The sequence below is a fragment of the Macaca nemestrina genome, chromosome 15 (assembly GCF_043159975.1).
Source record: "Macaca nemestrina isolate mMacNem1 chromosome 15, mMacNem.hap1, whole genome shotgun sequence".
Taxonomy (NCBI): Eukaryota; Metazoa; Chordata; class Mammalia; order Primates; family Cercopithecidae; genus Macaca; species Macaca nemestrina.
In genome coordinates, this window is record NC_092139.1 from 43817167 (window position 1) to 43836442 (window position 19276).

The following is a 19276-nucleotide window of genomic DNA, read 5'->3' on the forward strand; positions in this document are numbered from 1 at the left end:
TTCTATTTCTTAAATTATAGAATAAGAAATGCTGATTCTAATGATAAAAACACAACAAATAATCCAAAAGTATATAAGATGAAAAATAATAGTGTGGGTTCTATTCCATTCTCCAGATAATAACAACTGCTCTCAATTTGGGCACTTCCTTTCTGTCTTTTTCCTGCACATGTATTTTTTGCATGTGTCCTTTGCATATTATTAACCAGGACTTGGGTAATGATGCCAACATTACAGCATCACTTTCTGACAGCCCTGAAAGCCAGCCTTGTCTCTTCCTTGTTCAACCCTTGTGCCATTCTTCCCTAACCAGAAAAATACTCTACTTGGTAATGATTCTCTCTCTGTGTCTGTGAAAAATAACATGGGAAAGTCTAATGTGGAAATGCTGAACCAGGCTGGGCATGATGGTTCATTCCTGTAATCCCAGCACTTTGAAAGACCGAGGTGGAAGGATGGCTTGAGCCCGGGAGTTCAATACCAGCCTGGGTAACATAGTAAGACTCCCGTCTCTACAAAAAATTAAAATTAACCAGACATGGTGGCATATGCCTGTAGTCCTAGCTACTCAGGAGGCTGAGGTGGGAGGATTGCTTGAACCAGGAGGCTGAGGCAGCAGTGAGTCATGATTGTGCCACTGCATTCCAGCCTGGGTGACAGAGTGACAGCCTGTCTCAAAAAAGAAAAGAAAAGAAAAGATACAAAAGAAATGTTGAATAAAAAATATAGGTAAGAGGGAAACAAAAGGAAATTTAAAAATAAATATATATCAGTAGATAAAACATGGTAAAATGAACAATATGTGGAAAGTGTTGTAGTCTCTACATCTGGCCCAATATTTAATCTAAGAATCTAATGCAAATTTCTTACATCATGAATAAATATGGGTGATGGGCCTAGAGATCATTTTAATAATGAGCAGACTAAGTGAGGCCTCATACCTCTCATCTCCATGTGTAATCTAATTAATTGGGCCATTTCAGTTGCAGAACACTCATTTCCATAACTGTCTTCTACTTCAGAAGTGTGTGTGTTTCAGTTAGAATTTGATTTGGGTGCAGATGCCTATGATAGAAAATGCAAATGGTGACTTAAAGAAATGAAAGTTTATATTCCTCTCACATAAGAAAAATTTAAATTTAAATAGTGCAGGGCAGGTTTAGCACTCCATGGTGCCAAGAATACAAGCTCCTTTTATTTTGTTGTTCATGGCCTTCACCTTATGGCTCAAAATGGCTACTGAAACTCCAGACATCAAACCTGCATTCCAGCCTGCACAGTAGAGGAAGGAAGTAAAGAAGGGTAAAGACTCATTTTCTAAGGAAATTGCTTATCAGCCTCATACAACACTTCCTCATATACTGCATTAGCCCAATTTAGTCATATGACTGCTACACCTAGCTGCAAGGAAAGCTGAGAAATGTTATTCTTGTTCTCAGGGGAGATGTATGTGCCCAGCTAAAAATAAGGGGTTCTGCCACTAAAGAAGGGAAAGGGGATATTGAAGTTCAAGTAGTAATCTTAGACATATAAAGTCATCAAATTACATTCCCCCCGAACCCTTTTGAGAAACTGTGTGCGTAAAGATAGATTATGACTGGGCACTTCAAACTTGTTTTAAATATACAATTGGCTGGGCACGGTGGGTCACACCTGTAATCCCAGCACTTTGGGAGGCCAAGGCGGGTGGATCACCTGAGGTCAGGGGTTTGAGACCAGCCTGGCCAACATGGCGAAACCCCCTCTCTACTAAAAATACAAAAATTAGCCGGGCATGGTGGCATGCCCGTAATCCCAGCTACTCAGGTGAGAGGCTGAGGCAGGAGAATCATTTGAACCTGGGAGGCAGAGGTTGCAGTGAGCCAAGATTGTACCACTGCACTCTAGCCTGGGTAACAGGGTGAGACTGTCTTAAAAAAAAATAAAATTAAAAAATGAAATAAAAATACAAATAAATATGTTATTTTTTTCAAAGGATAGAAGGAGCATTGTTTAAGTTAAATAATGTAGAAAATTTTAAATGATTGCAGCCCAATTGATTTCCATATCCCCAGAGGCCTTCCCAACCCAGAGACTTTCCCATAGAACCATGGGAAAAGATCTCAATTGCCTGCACTCTAGCTCTGAGATAAGACAGGGCTCTCTCAGCCCTTTAAAGGGGGAGAAGGGAGTTAGTTCTACTCCTTAGGCAGAGGGCCTCACCTGTGGCCAGTCAACCCTAGGTTCCGCATGAGTGAGAAGCAGAAAGCCTACTTTGCGTTGCCTCTACCTGAGGAGAAGAAGCCAGGTATGCTCTCAGATGGTTGGGGTAGTGCTTGGGAAGATGTCAGGAGGACCGGGAAGAAGTCTGAGAGTGATCTTCTCTTTGCTCACTGGCTTCTCAGCTAGAAACTGCTGGAGAGGAAGAGGGACATTATGGGCCTGCAGCAAACTCTCTCAGCCTTCAGTTTCCCAATGTATAAAAGGGGATGATGAAACTTGCCTCATAGATTCATTACAAGGGTTGTTTAAAAAACGTTTACCAAAGTGCCTGCCATACACCTCCACTTAACGCAAACAAGTTCCTTTCTCTTCTTCCTTTTGTAATAACATAACCTGATTGTAAGAACATGTTTCCACAAGATAACATGATGAGAAATGTTTGGCAAGATGTTTAGAATTGCAATATGGTAGCTACTGGCCACATGTGGCTATTAAGCACTCCAAATGTGTCTGTTGTAACTTAGGAACTGAACTTTTAATTATATTTCATCTTAATTCATTTAAACTTAAATTTAAGACCTGATGCTTGATTAGTGTATTGAAAAATGTTTAAACATATTTGGAACAATTTGCGTATGTGAATTTCCTTTTTCAACTATAAATCTTACAAAATCTAAACACAGACCGAATATTCCAAATTAAAATTTAACATTCAAATTAAAATGTGCTATATGTAAAAAACACATACAAGATTTCAAAAAATATATACTATAAAAAAGAGAATGTAAATGAACTCATTGATAATTTTTATGTTAATAACTTTTATGTTGAAATATGTTGGATATATTGGGTAAAGTAGAATACAATATAAAACTCATTTTTTCTGTTTCTTTTGACTTTTCTGATGTGATTATTAGAACATTTAAAGTTACATAAGTGGTTTGCATTATATTTCCAATGGACAGTGCTAAGCAAGGATAGCAAATAATCATTTAGGTTGAGTCTTCTCATCAAACTGGCTAGTGATTTTGGCCTTGCACAGACATTTCATTAATTAACTGAGCACCTATTCTGAGCTGGGGATAAAGTGGAAGTTGAATCAGAAATAAGCACATAAGCAAACATTGTAAATAAGACAATTTCAGATAATTACCATAAGTAGAAGGAAGGAAATAAAGTAATAAATGAGAGAATAATTATCCAGAAATGGAGCTGGTTTCTTTACATGGGAGGGCAGGCAGAGAAGGCCTCTCAGAGCAAGGACATTTGAGTTCAGATTTGAAGGGTAAAGATGAGCTAGAAGTGCAAACGTTTAGATGAGGGGAACATTTTACAGAAATATTAAGTGGTTGTGCTCAAGGTCAGTTAGCTAGCTGCTAAGTCAGACTAGCGTTATATACCCAGCCTGATCTGTCTCTAAGTCTGTGGTCATATCCATTTGTGAGAGATGCTAATTTTCACTCTGACAAAATTGTTGATACTAATGAACTGCCCTCCCCCTACCCCATTATGTAGAACATACTTCAGCAGGGTATTGGTTGGGCATTTCCCAGTTAGATTCCTAAGAGCAGAAATCCAAAACAACAGTTCTATACAGGTAGGCATATGTCACATCTTGGAGAAAAGCATCCTTTCTACTCTTTTCAGTCTTTTGACTTCCTATGACAAGGACCAATTACAAATATTGCAGAGAATCAATGAAATAAAGAAATAATGGGAATGATTTCTGAGGACAGGAATTAAATAAGTGTATCTTTCCAAAGCTATGACTTATTGGGGTCAGAATAACAAGCTCCAGGAATAGAAATGACCTAATGGGAAAACAACAGCAATTCTGAAAGAGGAATAGTGGGGATTTGGGTGCAAGGGACTAACCATCATGACAGTCCCATGGGAAGTTATTAAATCTGGAAAGGTAGCCATCGCTTCATGCTTCTATAGACCAGAAAAAAAAATGGATATAATCAGCCATATTGAGTTACAGAATTTCATAGGCGAACTGATGATGGACTACCAATTTTTTCTCAGACTTAGGACCTCCAGTATTTTTCTTTAACTCTAGGGACTGCTGTGAAGTTACAAATATATGGTATGGAGCCATTTAAGCTCCAGATCTTGATTATTATTTTTTTTTTCTGATGCTGCTGCTAAGAGTCCAGAAATCTGGTCAGCCTTTGCTTTACTTCATAAGGAGAGAAGAGGACTGAAAGAAATATTCATAGACACAAAAGCAAAGATGGAGAAAGATGACCCTGGCATTACAGGAAGAAGCCTGGAGCTGAAGTGATTGGGAAGCCCAAAAGGACATTGAAATTTACAGGATTTAAGACCACACCCAAAGTAGCTGTGTCAAAAGAATAATTCAAGTTTTAAAAACTAATTTTTGTTTAATAAGAAAAATTATATATCTACCTCAGAACTCTTTCTTGGGCCCTAGGTTTGTAAATCCAATTTCCCACTTGACTTCCAACCCCAAATAGAAATTAGGATATTTCATGGTCACCCCAAATGGAACATGGCTAAAATAGAACTTTGAGGTTCTCTGCCTAGCTTTCCCTATCTGGGGGAATTGACACTACTTAGTTCCTCAAGCCATACCATCCCACATCCATTTTATCACCAAGTCTCATTCATTCTGCCTCCAAAATATGTTTAGAAACTTTGTCTTCACCTAACCTCCAGAAAGGAGTTTAAGGTTAGGGTTAGGGTTCAGGTTAGGGTTAGGCTCCAAGTTGTCATCATCCCATGTGGCAAACTGGTGCCCGGGCTTCTCTCCTTGACCTCCAACCCCCAATCCATTATTCAGATGGCAGTCACAAGCCCACCCAGATCCAGGGGAGGAGATATAGACCCCCAAGCTCCCAGTGAAAGGAGTATCCGAGAATTTGTGGCCATTTTATTCTAAACTTACAGAAATCAGTCTCCATCCTACCCATCCTAGAGCACTTCTGGCACTCTCACTGCTTCTGGTCACTGGCCTTGACCAATACGGAAAAAAAAAAATCCACACCAACTTCATCCTTTACAAAGCCAGTATTTTGCATGGTTTACCCACAGAAACAGGGTAGGCCTCTGTTGAAACCTTCAGGTATTTAACTCAGTCCAGTTCTATACGTCTTTATTATTAGCTCTGGTTGTGTTTCAACCATTTATTAGTCAGATGGTCTTTGGCAAATTATTTAGTCTCCCTGCGCCTCAGTTTTCTCATCTGAATTAAATGTCCTTGTATCTCATCATTTCTAAGTACCCTGCAAGTCAGCCAGCTCTATGAGAGTTCAGCCATTGACTATGCTCACAGGCCATGGACACACAGTTAATAACAATTTTTTAGGCCGGGTGCAGTGGCTCACACCTGTAATCCCAGCACTTTGGAAGGCCGAAGCGGACGGATCACGAGGTCAGGAGATCGAGACAATCCTGGCTAACACGGTGAAACCCCATCTCTACTGAAAATACAAAAACAAAAAACAAACAAACAAAAAAACTAGCCGGGTGTGGTGGTGGGCACCTGTAGTCCCAGCTACTCCGGAGGCTGAGGCACGAGAATGGGGTGAACCCGGGAGGCGGAGCTTGCAGTGAGCCGAGATTGCGCCACTGCCCTCCAACCTGGGCGATAAGTAAGACTCCATCTCAAAAATAATAATAATAATAATAATAATAATAATAATAATAATTTTTTAGTTGCATTAGTTATAAGAGGCTTGCTTCTATTTCAACTTTTCGTAGAACATGATGCAAACCTCCTGAGGATATGAGCTGTCTTGCCCTCCCTCCTCCCCAGCATCTCTAAATTATTCTTACCAACTTTTGATGCTTTGATTGTTTCCATAGCCAGTTTTCTAAAAGTTGCTTTCCTTTCTGACCCAGCCAATTTGTTCCTATGCCAGTTTTCCAAGCAAGCCCCTATCTGATTTGGCCTTCTAAAAAATTTCTGCAAGGTCTTCTTTTCTTTCTAACTGTTCCAAGTTTGTTCTTGAGTCTTCTTATTCAAAAGAGGCTTCTATACCTTTTGTTATCATAAATTTATAACAAAAAGCAATTTCTCTTGTTTGAATTTTCTTTTGCTCTATGTTAAAAGGACAGTGCATGCTAAGGCAGATAACTAAATTCCTTTTACATACTGGAGATTCATTTAAGCTGGGGTAGAAGACAAAGGTAATAAATATTTTTCAAAACTATTAAAAGTTTTAAAAATCAATCATGATTAAATTGCTTACAAAGAGAAGGAATTTGTTTTGTTTATTTCCAAACCTCTTTTTCTAAATTTTGGCTCTGATATGTATATGACTATATCACACGTATATGCAAATGAATGTAATAAAAGTAAGTTCTTATGAAACGTCATTTAGCACCTTAATCAAACTAAGCCACTTTGAGGCCTCAACAATCCACAGGAGTAAGGCATGTGTGTGGGTTTTAAAATTTTTATTGCAGTATAACATTGACATAGAAGAACACATAAGTAATAACTATGTGATCTGATGAATTTTCACAAACTTAAAACACTCATGTAACCAGCAAAAGGGTTAAGTTTTTACCTTATTTTAAAAGTCTCACTGATGGGCTCTTGAGAAACACCTATGTAGTTGTCCTACTTTGTTATTGACTTTATGTAAGCACGAGGCTGTCCCTCCAACTCAATGATATATTCTACATGACCGGATAGTAGGACTGTGGTTTATACCACATATTTTTTCTAACATAGAGGTAGCTAAGTGCCCTGAAATGAGGACACCCTCAGTAGATGAATATGAACTATATCAGACTCAGTCTATTAAACATTAATACACACAAATCTCTGCTCTACATGCTTTTGCTTCCTGTTTTTTTTTTTTTTTTTTTTTTTTTTGAGACGGAGTCTGGCTCTGTCACCCAGGCTGGAGTGCAGTGGCGCGATCTCGGCTCACTGCAAGCTCTGCCTCCCGGGTTTACGCCATCTCCTGCCTCAACCTCCCGAGTAGCTGGGACTACAGGCGCCCGCCACCTCGCCCGGCTAGTTTTTTGTATTTTTTAGTAGAGACGGGGTTTCACCGTGTTAGCCAGGATGGTCTCGATCTCCTGACCTCGTGATCCGCCCATCTCAGCCTCCCAAAGTGTGCTTCCTGTTTTATCTTCTACATCACTGACCTTTCCTTCTAAGTCTTTTTGCTGTCACCAACCTCATTGATAAATTATTTAATCAATTATTGGCAAAATGCTTAAGTTTCCTAGAATTCAACTCTTCTTCATCTAAACCTCTCTCTGGCTGAGTTCAATTGGTCCCATGGCTTTAAATAACACCTGTAAGCTAAAGATTCTTGAGTTATAACCTGTACTACAGCCAATTAATTGAATTTATGGCCCCAATTAATGGCCTCTTTATATCCCTTTCATATCTTGATGTGAGCTGTTGCAAAGTCACATTGCAACAACTCATATCAAGAGGTGGAATCGATTTCCTCACCCAGTGAGTCTGGACTGGTTCTATAACTTTCTTTGGCCAATAGAAGGTTGGGGAATGCCAATTGCATTACCAACTTTAAGCCTGTGCTTACTCTTGGAGCCTTCCCTCTACCATATGATCAAACCCAAGGCAGCCCACTAAAGAATGAAAAACCGCACAGAACATTACACTAACTGACCATCAAACAACCCCCAGAAGCAAAGCCATCTAACCAACTTGCAGCTGACTACTGATGCATGAGGTAACTCAGGCAAGACCAAATGAGTCCCTCCAGCTTAACCCAGCTAAATAAACAACGTGCAACATCATAGGATAACAAAATAGCTATTGTTTTAAACTGCTGACTTTTGGTGTGGTTTTTTACACAGCAATAGCTAACTGATATAGCAGCTTAGACATATGTGTAGACATGTATTCAATACCAATCTACACCTCCATATAGATCTCTCACAGCCATTAAAAAAAACTATACCAAATTTGATGTTTACCCCATCTAAAAACCTCTTCAATGTTTTCCTTTCAAAAAGTGGCCCCCTTATTTGTCCAGTTCTTCAAGCCAAAACTCTAGACAATACCATTTAATTCTTCCTTTCCTTCACCTTCCACATTCAATCCATCAGAAAATCCTGTTGATTCTAATTTCTAAATTTTTCTTGAATCCATTTAGTTCTGTTCACTCCGCTCACATCACTTCTACCAGTCTAAGCTGCTCATGTCTTATGCCAACAGCACTATAGTGGCCTGCTGTCTGATCCCTTCTGAACCTCTCCAAACCTTTTTTACACAAAAGCTAGTTTTGGTTTAAAAATCCTAGATCAGTCAGTTACCTGCTTAAACCATTCAGGAACTTCTCATCATGCTTAGAATCAAATCCAAATTGGGTATCATGGCCCATGACCTATTTCCTTTCCTTCTCTCCATCTTTCTTCCTGCCACTGTCACTCTTTGACTCACTACATTCCAGCCACATTTGCCCTTTTTTTTTTTTTTTTTTTTTTTTTGAGACAGTCTCACCCTGTCACCCAGGCTGGAGTGCAGTGGTGCAGTCTCGGCTCACTGCAACCTCTGCCTCACGGGTTCCAGCAATTCTCCTGCCTCAGCCACCCTCCTGAGTAGCTGGGACACCAGGAGCACGCCACCATGCCCAGTTAATATTTGTAATTTTGTGTAGAGAGGGGGTTTCACCATTTTGACCAGGCTGATCTCAAACTCTTGACCTCAGGTGATCCACCCTCCTCAGCCTTCTAAAGTGCTAAGAGTTCAGATGTGAGCCACTGCACCCAGCCCATGTTTGCTCTCTTGCTTCTCCTGAAATAGCCAAGCTCTTCCTCATCTAAAGGCTTCCGCTCTTGCTCTTTAATCTGCTACAAAAGTCTTTTTCCTTGCTTCTTGCTCTTTGCCTGGTGGCTTCCTTTACCTCTTTCCTATCCCAGATTAAGTCTCACCACCTTTTGAAGGTCTTTTCTGGCCACTCTGTCTAAAGTGGTCTTCCTGCCCCACCATTTTTCTCCATTGTCCCATCCTATTCAGTTCATTGAAAATGTTACAATTGCTGATTCCTGGTGTATTTACTTAACAATATGTGTTTTCTTGCCTGTCTTTTCCACTAGATTCGAAATCCCATAGGGGCAGGATACCATGTCTACTTTGTTCACTTAGCATCATAAGTGCTTTCCACAATTTTGGCCCATGGTAGGCACTCAGTAAACATTAGTTTAATAAACTAATCTAAGTCTTCTAATAACACTATCAAGTAGATTTTTATCATCCTGGTTTTACAAATAAAAAATTTGAGGGCAGGCATTATTTGTATTACTCATACTCAGAGTAGAGAGACAGTATGGTAACCAGGCCAATTTGTCAGAGAAGTAGAGTGGGGACATGAACCCTATAGTTCCTATACAGAGCCCAATCCTTAATAGCTCAATTCCCATGACTTGAAAAACAAGCAACTGTGCTCTTGTGGGAGGGAGTGTTGCAAAGGGATGTGAAGAACAGAATGCTCCAACCCAGACAGGTGTTTCACCCTCCTTGAACTGCTGCTGCCACTCACATCCTCACCTAATTAAATCCAGATGCAGGAAGGATGGGATAGACAATAATGGCTGTTCCTCATACTTTCCACTTAGAAAAGAGGAAAATAGTTTCCTGAAGCCTTCAGTGGCTATCTAGTTACATTTCATTGACCAGAATTTGGTTCCATTCCAACTACTATCATTTGCAAGGGAGACCAAGATTGCCACTTCTGATTTATGTTCATCACCATTCATCATCACCTGGGCTAGGCTGGTTCCACTCAAATGTATCAAGATTCTGATATCTATGATGGAAGGGAAGAATGGCTATTGATCATACTGGCAACAGCATCTACCATAGCAATCAAATTACTTTAGGTTCTTTTTGTCCCACTTTATTCTAGAAAATGTGGATGTTATGGATTAAGTCCATGGCCTAAGAAACTTAGAGCTCAATCTGATGACATTGAGTCTTGAAAAAGTTAGTCTACTCTTCTCAGTAATTGATGAACCCACATGTTGTATCCAAATAGTTTCAACCTCCCAGCAATGGATAAATTTATATACCTGGCATAGAATAACAAAACCACACAATATAACAAGGCATTGCCTAATGATAAACCTAAAATTGTCCTGATAGATAAATCCAGCTATGTTTCAAATTCAGCACTTTATAAGCAACCTAAATATGCTAATATCAAAATAAATCACTTTTGGTAAACCTCAGTGTTATCTTGTTCTCTTCCCCATAAAGACAACTTTTATTTGCCATAAAATTCAATATACATATTTCTGTTTTACCAGCAGTCATACAAGAGTTGTTGAAAACTATTTATAGATGAATAGAGACAAGTTTGACCTTGTAGAGCTGAGCTTTGACTGGAAATTGGGAGACTGGGTTCTAGTCCTAGAACTTCCAAAAATTAGCTGTATGAATTTAGGCAAGTTACTTCATTTCTTCTTTGGTAAAATGTGGAGATTGTAAAGATTATATCTGATAACCCAGTTGAAACCATTTGAACCCTATATTAGCAAGGGTAATTGATTCTAGCAGTTACAACAAACAGCCCCCAGATTATAGTGGTTTAACACAATGAAAGTTTATTTCTCACATAACAGTCCAGTTGGATTCATGAGGCATTTTTGCTGTCTTTCCTCCAAGCAGTGCTTCAAGAACCCAGCTCCATTCATCCTATGATGCCACCATCCTCAGCATTTGGCTTCCATGGCTCCTGTAAGAGAAGAGAACATGAAGAACAAAACAGGAGGTTTTTATGGGAGGCACATCAATTTGACAAGATACCTTGCCCAGAACCTTGTCACATGGCCCCTGCCTAAATGTAAATGAGGCTAGTGACTGGGTGTGGTAGCTCATGACTATAATCTTAGCACTTTGGGAGACTAAGCCAGGAGGGTCACTTGAGCCTATGAGATCAAGATCAGCCTGGGCAACATAGGGGGACCGTGTCTCTACAAAAAAAAAAAAAAAAAAAAAAAAATTAAAAATAAGCTGGACACAATGGCACACGCCTGTAGTCTCACCTACTTGGGAGGCTGAAGTGGGAAGATGGCTTGAGCCAGGAGGTTGATGCTGCAGTGAGCCGAGATCATGCTACTGCACTCCAGCCTGAGTGACAAAGTGAGACCCTATCTCAAAGAAAAAACAAAAAATGAGACTGAGTAACGTAGCCTGTGAGACCAGAAAGAAGCAACAGGATTGGTGAATATTAATGCCATATCTACCATAAACAGTTTTGGAAATATTTCTTTCTCTAAATTCAAAGTAACTAGGGGGAATATTAATCTCATTCTAAATATTTTATTGTGTCACTCCCTATCCTTTGTTTTCAAGCACTTCACACTACTATTATGTGTAATCACAAGTCAACTGTTTATATTTTTATCTCCAGCTGTTGGCTGGGAGCTCATCGAAAGAGGAAACCTTTGTAATTCATCTTTGTACCCTGAGGGCTTAGCACAGAGGCACCTATTAGACCTAAGAAGGATTGGCGACTCTGGAAAAATCAGAAAAGAAGTGTTGTCAACTGTTTTCTCCTGGTGATGATGATGGTGATGGTCAATGTCCACTCCCAAATGTTTATATTTGTGAGAGCTGGTTTGTAGGGTGAGCACTTGTCTTTTGAGTGTATACTTGGGGGAGGGATGAAATTATGTTTGTTTTAGACTCTAGAAAAATTGGATAAAACAGAAAATGTAATTTTACAGAATGATGGAGAGTGCATACTGAGGTGGGAGACAAATAATAGAAGGAGATGTAAAACTGTCAACCTTGATCCCCACAGTGATGGGGGACGATGGCATAGGAGTAAGTTATGGGATGATTGTATGTTTGTGAACCTCAGTTCTTCTGCAGCATGAACTGGCAGGACCTTCTCCTTGACCACTTCAGGTGACCTTCTGGAGCCCATAGGTCTCACCAGGAGAGGGTATCAGGCCACCAAACCAACTGACGTAATAGTTCTTCTTGAGGACAATCTCTAGCTTGCCCTCTATCCCATCCCACAGGCCAAAAATGCCACTCAGCATGCCCTAACCCAGAGTCTACTCCCAAATAAGTGATTCTGCAGGTTGCTACAACTGAAAGATGCTCACACCCCAGAATTAGAAAACATCCCTGTGGCAGTCTCAGGTTCTCAGCAAGCAGATGAGGAATGCACATGTGAGCTTCCTTTATTTCAAGTTAAGGATGCATTTTTGTTTTTAAAAATTCAACAACAATAAACATTAGTTGAAAGCCAACTTCTACAGCAGTGCTATTCAATATAGTAGCACTGGCCTGTGTGGCTATACAAATTTAAACTAATAAAAATTCAACAAAATTTAAAATGCAGTTCCTCAGTGTCAGTAGCCACATGTTAAGCACTAAATGGCCACATGTGGCTAGTAGTCACCTTATTGGACAAGGCAGCTGTAGTATATTTCTGTCATCACAGAAACTTATGTTGGATAGCACTGCTTTAGAAACTGTTTCCATGAAGCTGTGTGCCAGCTTTCTAAGTCAAGTTCTGTCAATCTTGTTTGGTAGAAAATATGATAAATGTTTTAGAAAATCTCAAGAGGACCTTTATTTGGGTGGAATTTAAACATATGCATGCCATTTCTTAAAATATATTCTACATATTTGAAGGTTCAGCACACCTTGGACAGCCAAATTTCACATCGACAATATGAATAAAATTTTAGCTTCCTGGAGCTCAGTGATAATTATGGATTATAGGTTAAAAATACAGTCAGTAACTCCTAACAAGAGCATGAGCAATGTAAGACTTTTTTCCAGGTAACATTGGAAGCAAGAAATAACTGAAAAAAGATGTTGCTTATTTTTAAGGGTATTATCTCCAGGTACATATCATTTTAAAGAATAAAATTTTGCATTACCTTTTTCAAAGCACAGACATTTCTTGTACATGTTAACCTTCTAAGCTGTATAATAAGATATGACATCATTTCTTTCCAAGAAGTTAGTTCACCTAAGAGAAAAGTGAATCAGCTCGGATCCTACTTTATTATTGGTCCAGGAGAAGCAAGGACCCTACCTGACTTCAGGGAGACCATCTGGGCTAGTTATTAGAGCTGTTTATAAAACCCTGGTTCTCCTTCTCTAGGGGTGTGGGAGGACTCACTTCCCCACTCCCTAAAGTAAAAAAAGGCCACATGACTTGACTTGCACAATTAAGCATGAGTAAGAGTAATGAATGTCTCTTCCAGAAGAAGCATTTAAGTACCTGTGCTTGACTCATTCCCCCTTTCTCTCTACATTGACAATCATGGAATCCCAAGTTGGAACCTCCATCAGCAGATATCCAGTAGTGAGTATGACGAAGAATGGCTCTGGTAATCTACGCTGGGCACATAGCAAGTGGAAGAATAAACTTTTCTTATGAGCCATTATGAGCATGATGATGTTTGTTACTGCAGTATAACATGGCCTTTGCTGACCAACACATCATCCAAATCTAGGTCATATGGTACCAAATGACAACATGGTTCTGAGTCAAAGCAAAAAAGCTGTATGTGTACAGATCAAGAATCAGATAAAGGTGTAAAATCACACTTGACAAAAGCAATCCTAGGGGCCAGGTATGGTGGCTCATGCCTGTAATCCCAGCACTTTGGGAGGCCAAGGCAGGTGGATCACATGAGGTCAGGAGTTCAACACCAGCCTGGACAACATAGTGAAACCCTGTCTCTACTAAAAATATAAAAATTAGCCAGGCATGGTGGTGGGCACCTGTAATCCCAGGGAGGTTGAGGCAGGAGAATCACTTAAACCTGGGAAGCGTAGGTTGCAGTGAGCTGAGATTGTGCCACTGCACTCCAACCTGGGTGACAGAGCGAGATTCCCTCTCAAAGAAAAAAAAAAAGCAATCCTAGGTCTGATTTCCTACAGACAATAAACATAGAAAGAAGAAATGGCTTATTCATGTGAGCACAAACGGTAAAGAGGTTTATTTAAACTCTGCTGTGAGCTTGGGCCTCCTTTCCTGCCTGGTTGAATTTTAAAATACCATATAGACTGTGTATACCTATGACGCTTTTCCTACAAGAGCCTTACAGTTTTCATTTCTTTCTTTCTAGATATGCTGCCAAGAGAATTTTTTTTCTTTAAGAGCAAATAAACCAAAGAAATCAACATCCAGCTTGCTGAGTCACTTGTTTTCCACTTGAATTTTAACTGCAGGGATCTGAAGACAGCCTGTGTTAGGCAGAGAAAGAAAGAGAGAAAGAACGAGTCAGGGAGAAGAGAGGGAGAGAGACATAACTGGAGAGTCAGGGAGAAATTCAAAGAGATGGAGAGAAAGACTGATTCTGGAAAGAAAAGATAAATTAAGTTAAATAGAAAAAGCAAAAGTAATCTTTGAAAGGTTTGGTTAAGATATCTATTTTCTTACTCTGCAGTGGGAGCTCTGAATAAAAATATTTTAATAAAAACTGTAATGTGATTAAGGTTTGAGTTGGGTTTTCATAGTGGAAAGAGCAAGGTATTTAGAGTGAAAGATCTAACTTTTGTATTTATTTTTCATTTTTTAGTGTTTTTGCTTTTTTAATCCCAGGCCCTCTACCATTGACTATCTGACTTTAACAAAATCAGCTCGCTTTTGTGTCTTGGTTTCCTCATCTATGAAAAGCGAATAGTAAAACTTACCACATAAGTTGGTAGGGAAGATAGAATTCTATAAAATATATTGGATGATCTGTGAAACCACCTGACACCAAAAGGGAATAACAAATCCCACTTCTCTCTTCTTTTTTACACCATCTCTTTTTAGTTCTACCAGAAAGTTTCTTTCTCTATGAGGCTTCTTGAAGACTAGCTGTATACAGGAAAACTGTAGTTCTAATTCTGACATTTATTGGAATACTGGGTCAAGGTTCTCCCCTTTCTTATTCTATTTAATCTTCACAATAACCCTATGTGAGTTTATCTTCATTTTACAGAGAAAACAGAGACTTATAAAGGTTAAAAAAATTTCCCAAATCCACACAGATAGTCTTTTAGTAATCTGTTGCCATAATAACATAGTATTGAAATTTCCCCCAAATTCAGCTGCTCACAACAACCATTTTGTGTGACTCATCAACCTGTGGGTCAACTTGGCAGCTCTGCTGGTTGAAGCTGGCCTCAGTAGGGCCCACTCCCGCAACTGTAGTCATCTGGGCTTTGGCAAATCTCTTTAGTCTATAGCCAAAGAGCAATAAGTGAGCAGCAGGAAACTGAGTAATCTCCGACTCCTTTATGAAATAAAATGCTGATCTTGGACCAGCTAACTAACCTTCCAGAACCCCATGCCAAGGCTTTTCTTTGGTCCAGTGCCTTAAACCCATGCAGTCCTGGGGTAGAAAAATGAGGAAGCACATACTTCTGGCAGAAAAGCTGCCTCTCATTCCCAAATCCCCCTGAGACAGACGAATGATAGGAGGATGGAGCCTGCCAAGGGCACACAGACAGGGCATACAGAATCGTCTAACCTCTCACCAGTTCAAGGGCAGGGCAATTAAGATGCAGAACTCACCACAGCTAGAGATGATTTACATTAATACTTTAGCATAGCAGCATGCCACAATGTGGTCCACTAACCAACAACATCAGCATCACCTGGGAGTTTGTTAGCAATGTTGACTTTTGAACTTCATTCCAGACCCACCAAATCAGAATCTGAGAAGCATAGCTTCAGCAAGAATTGCAACAGGATTATACCACTGGAAAAGCATCTGTAGCCAGATTTACTGTATTAGATGAATTGACCCTTCAAGGCCCAGCACCTTACTGAGTTTCTGACCTCCCACTCAAGCACTCAATACCTTCCATTGTCAGTTGGCCCTACTCTCTGGGATGAGTGGCTGGTATTTTTGCTTGCTCAGCATGCATTTCCTTCTTTTTTGCCTCATTCTGATTTTTCCTTGGAAGGAGTTTCCTTCCCCACTCCTAGTCAATGTGTGTCAGGTTGGACTTATCATGGCTTCTGGGAATGAATATATGACCCAGGTCTGACCAATAAAAAAAAAAAAAATAGGGATTTTACTGGAACGTTTGGAAAAGTGGCATGTTCTTTTCTGCTGCTGATGATAATTGGCTGAGTGTATCTGAGAACAAAGTCAACACAGAGATGATGAGAGATAAGTTCCTAATGACATTGTTTGAGCACCTAAATCCAGCCTTGCTTGAAACCATAGATCTGATCCCAGACTGTTTAACTGCATAAGCCAATACATTTCCTTTTATGTCTAAGTTATGGTGGTCTGGTTTCTATAATTTGCAAGCAAAATGGTCCTGGTCTACAAAGTCACCCTATATTGTAAGCTTAATGACCCCATACAAGTTTTTGCCTCAACTTCCTGTCTCTCTTCTGTTTCCAGTCACCTGTGACAGTCATTGTCCAGTTTCCAAATTACAAAATTTTTATCTCTTATATTTGCTGTCATAATCACAAGTGGGAATTGACCCCAGAGACTTGGGATAGACACAATTCTTCAACAGCATACAATAGGCCTGGAGTGCTGGGTTCTGTCTAGAAGCTCACTACTCATACATATAATATGGGGGAAAGTAACTGCCTGATGGTTAGAAGTATGGAAATGCAGAAGTGTGAGTCTTCCAACTTTGTTCTTCTTTTCCAAGATTTTTTGGCTATTCTGGGTTTCTTGCATTTCTATATAAATTTTAGAACCATACTGTTTATTTTCCCAAAATCATTTGTGGGTTTTTCAGTAAAGTTTTTGTTTTGTTTGTTAGTTTGGAGATGATGTCTCACTATGTTGCCCAGGCTGGACTTGAACTCCAGGACTCAAGGGATCCTCCCACCTCAGCCTCTTGAGTAGCTGAGATTACAGAGGTGAGCCACTGTGCATAGCTGGGAAGTACAATTAATGTGATAAGTTTTAAAAATCTAGTTCAAATTAATACCAACTTGATTTTGATAGTACACCAAAACTTTGCTCTGACATAGCTCTATTCCCTCCTCCCTCCTTGGTGCTTTTATTTTCATACAAATTACACGTTTATACATTATAAATTCATCAATGTAGTTTTACAATTATTGCTTTATGTAATTTCAATCAGGTAGGAGAAGAAAAAAATACAAACCAAAATAACACAATAAAGCTGGCTTTTATATTTTTCTTGGTACCTACCTTTACTGATACTTTTTTTTTTTTTTTTTTTTTTAATGTGGATTTGAGTCACTGTCTAGTTCCTCCATTTCAGCTGAGGCACTTCCTTTAGTACTTACAGGGAAGGTCTGCTAGCAACAAATTATTTTAGTTATTGCTGTTTTCCTTCCTTTTGAAGGATAATTTGTTGAATATAGACTTCTTGGTTGAATGTCTTTTTCTTTCATTATTTTAAATATGAGCAAGTCATCCCACTGCCTCTGTGGTTTCTCATGAGAATCTTAATCTTATTAAGGATCCCTTGTACATAATGAGCCATTTTTCTCTTTCTGTCTTCAGTATTCTCCCTCCATGCCTTTTAGTTTTGATTGTAATGCACGCAGATGTTGCTCTCCTTAAGTTTATCCTACTGGAGTTTGTCAAGCTTCTTGGGTGTCTAGATTAATGTTATTCCTTAAAATTGTGTTAGTTTTGGCCATTACATCTTCACATGTTCTATTTACCCATTTCTCTCACCTCCTTTTGGTTTTCCTTTATGCTTACTTGGTTTGCTTGATGATGTCTCACTGGTCTCTGAGGCTCCATTAGTTTTTGTTCATTCTTTTTCCATGTTCCTCAGACTGAATCATCTCAATTGATTTATCTTTGAAATTGCTTGTTCTTTATTCTGCCACCTCCAATATGTTATGGTGCTTCTCTAATGAATTTTTTATTTCAGTTATGATATTTTTCAACTTCAAAATTTTTATTTGATTATTTATAATACCTATTTATTTATTGATACGCTCTATTTTGTGAGACATCTTTCCCATATTTCCCTTTAGTTCACTGGACATGGGCTAGTTCATTAGTTCTTTAACACATTTATAAGGGCTGATTTTAAGTCCTTGTGCAGAAATTCCAATGTCTATGTATCCTCAGGGACAGGTTCTCTTGACTGTTTTTCTCCTGTATATGGGCCACATTTGTTTGTATGTCTTAATACTTAGTTAAGAACTAGACATTTTAAATAATATAATGTGGCAATTCCAGAAATCAGATTTCTACCTTCATCCCACAGCATTTGTTATTGTTTGTATTTGTTACTACTGTTGTTACTGTCCCTAGCAACAATTTTTCTCTTAAATTCTATTTTGCCTGATATCCACTTTATTCAATTCTCTTTTGATTATTTGCATGGTATATATTTGTCATGTTTTTTTTTTCCAATCTATTTGGGGGAGTTTTGTTTGATTGTTTAGTGATTTTGCTGAACTACTCTGGTAAGTCTTCTTTATTGTGTGTGGCCCTGAAATCTCTAGTCAGCTAATTTAATGTTCAGCTTATGTTTGGACAGAGATTTCCTTAAATATCTTGCACAAAAAAAGGCTCACAGTCTTTGCTGAGAAGTTCTATGTATGTATTTTTTGGAGTAATCTTTCTATGCTCCACCAGACAGGTTATAAATTTGCCTTAGTCTTTGCTTCCTGATGATGCAGTCTCAGGTTATGGAGAGGTGAGAGAATAGGGCCTTCTCAGATTTGGGGCATGCGCCCAGCTTTCTGCATGTGCATGGCTTTCTAGATTCCCAGGAATATGTCAGAACTTTTCAAAACACCCTATGAACATCCCATTTTCCAGCATTTCCTGTTACAATTTTTGGTCAACTTCTTGTTTGTCTCAGCCATTATCACTGCCTCAGGCAGCTGCTGTGTGAAACATTTGATGCTGATTGTTTTTGACAAATGCTTTGGGGAGATACTGTTTACACTATGTGAGCTCTAAGTTACATCAAATAAAGATAAGCCTCAAGAGTGGTAGTTTTTAGGGAACTTTTTATTTTTTATTTTTACTTTTTTTCTTTCCAACTTTTATTTTAGGTTCAGGGGGTACCTGTGTAGGTTTGTTGTATGAGTAAATCGTATGTCATAGGGGTTTGAGGTATGGATTATTTTGTCACCAAGGTAATGAGCATTGTACCTAATAGGTAATTTTTTGATGCACA

General features: G+C 39.0%; 2 long non-coding RNA genes across 2 annotated transcripts in view; one reads left to right on the top strand and one right to left on the bottom strand.

Moving 5' to 3' along the window:
* The window catches only part of LOC139358500 (uncharacterized), a 28912-nt gene extending 14284 nt beyond the window's left edge, over nt 1-14628 (top strand). The window contains exons 4-6 of the long non-coding RNA XR_011613500.1: nt 93-97; nt 10823-10894; nt 14260-14628. This is a non-coding gene — a long non-coding RNA (uncharacterized lncRNA). The remainder of the gene's footprint in view (nt 1-92; nt 98-10822; nt 10895-14259) is intronic.
* The window catches only part of LOC105481526 (uncharacterized), a 203165-nt gene that overhangs the window by 174348 nt on the left and 9541 nt on the right, over nt 1-19276 (bottom strand). The window contains exon 2 of the long non-coding RNA XR_987013.3: nt 10773-10892. This is a non-coding gene — a long non-coding RNA (uncharacterized lncRNA). The remainder of the gene's footprint in view (nt 1-10772; nt 10893-19276) is intronic.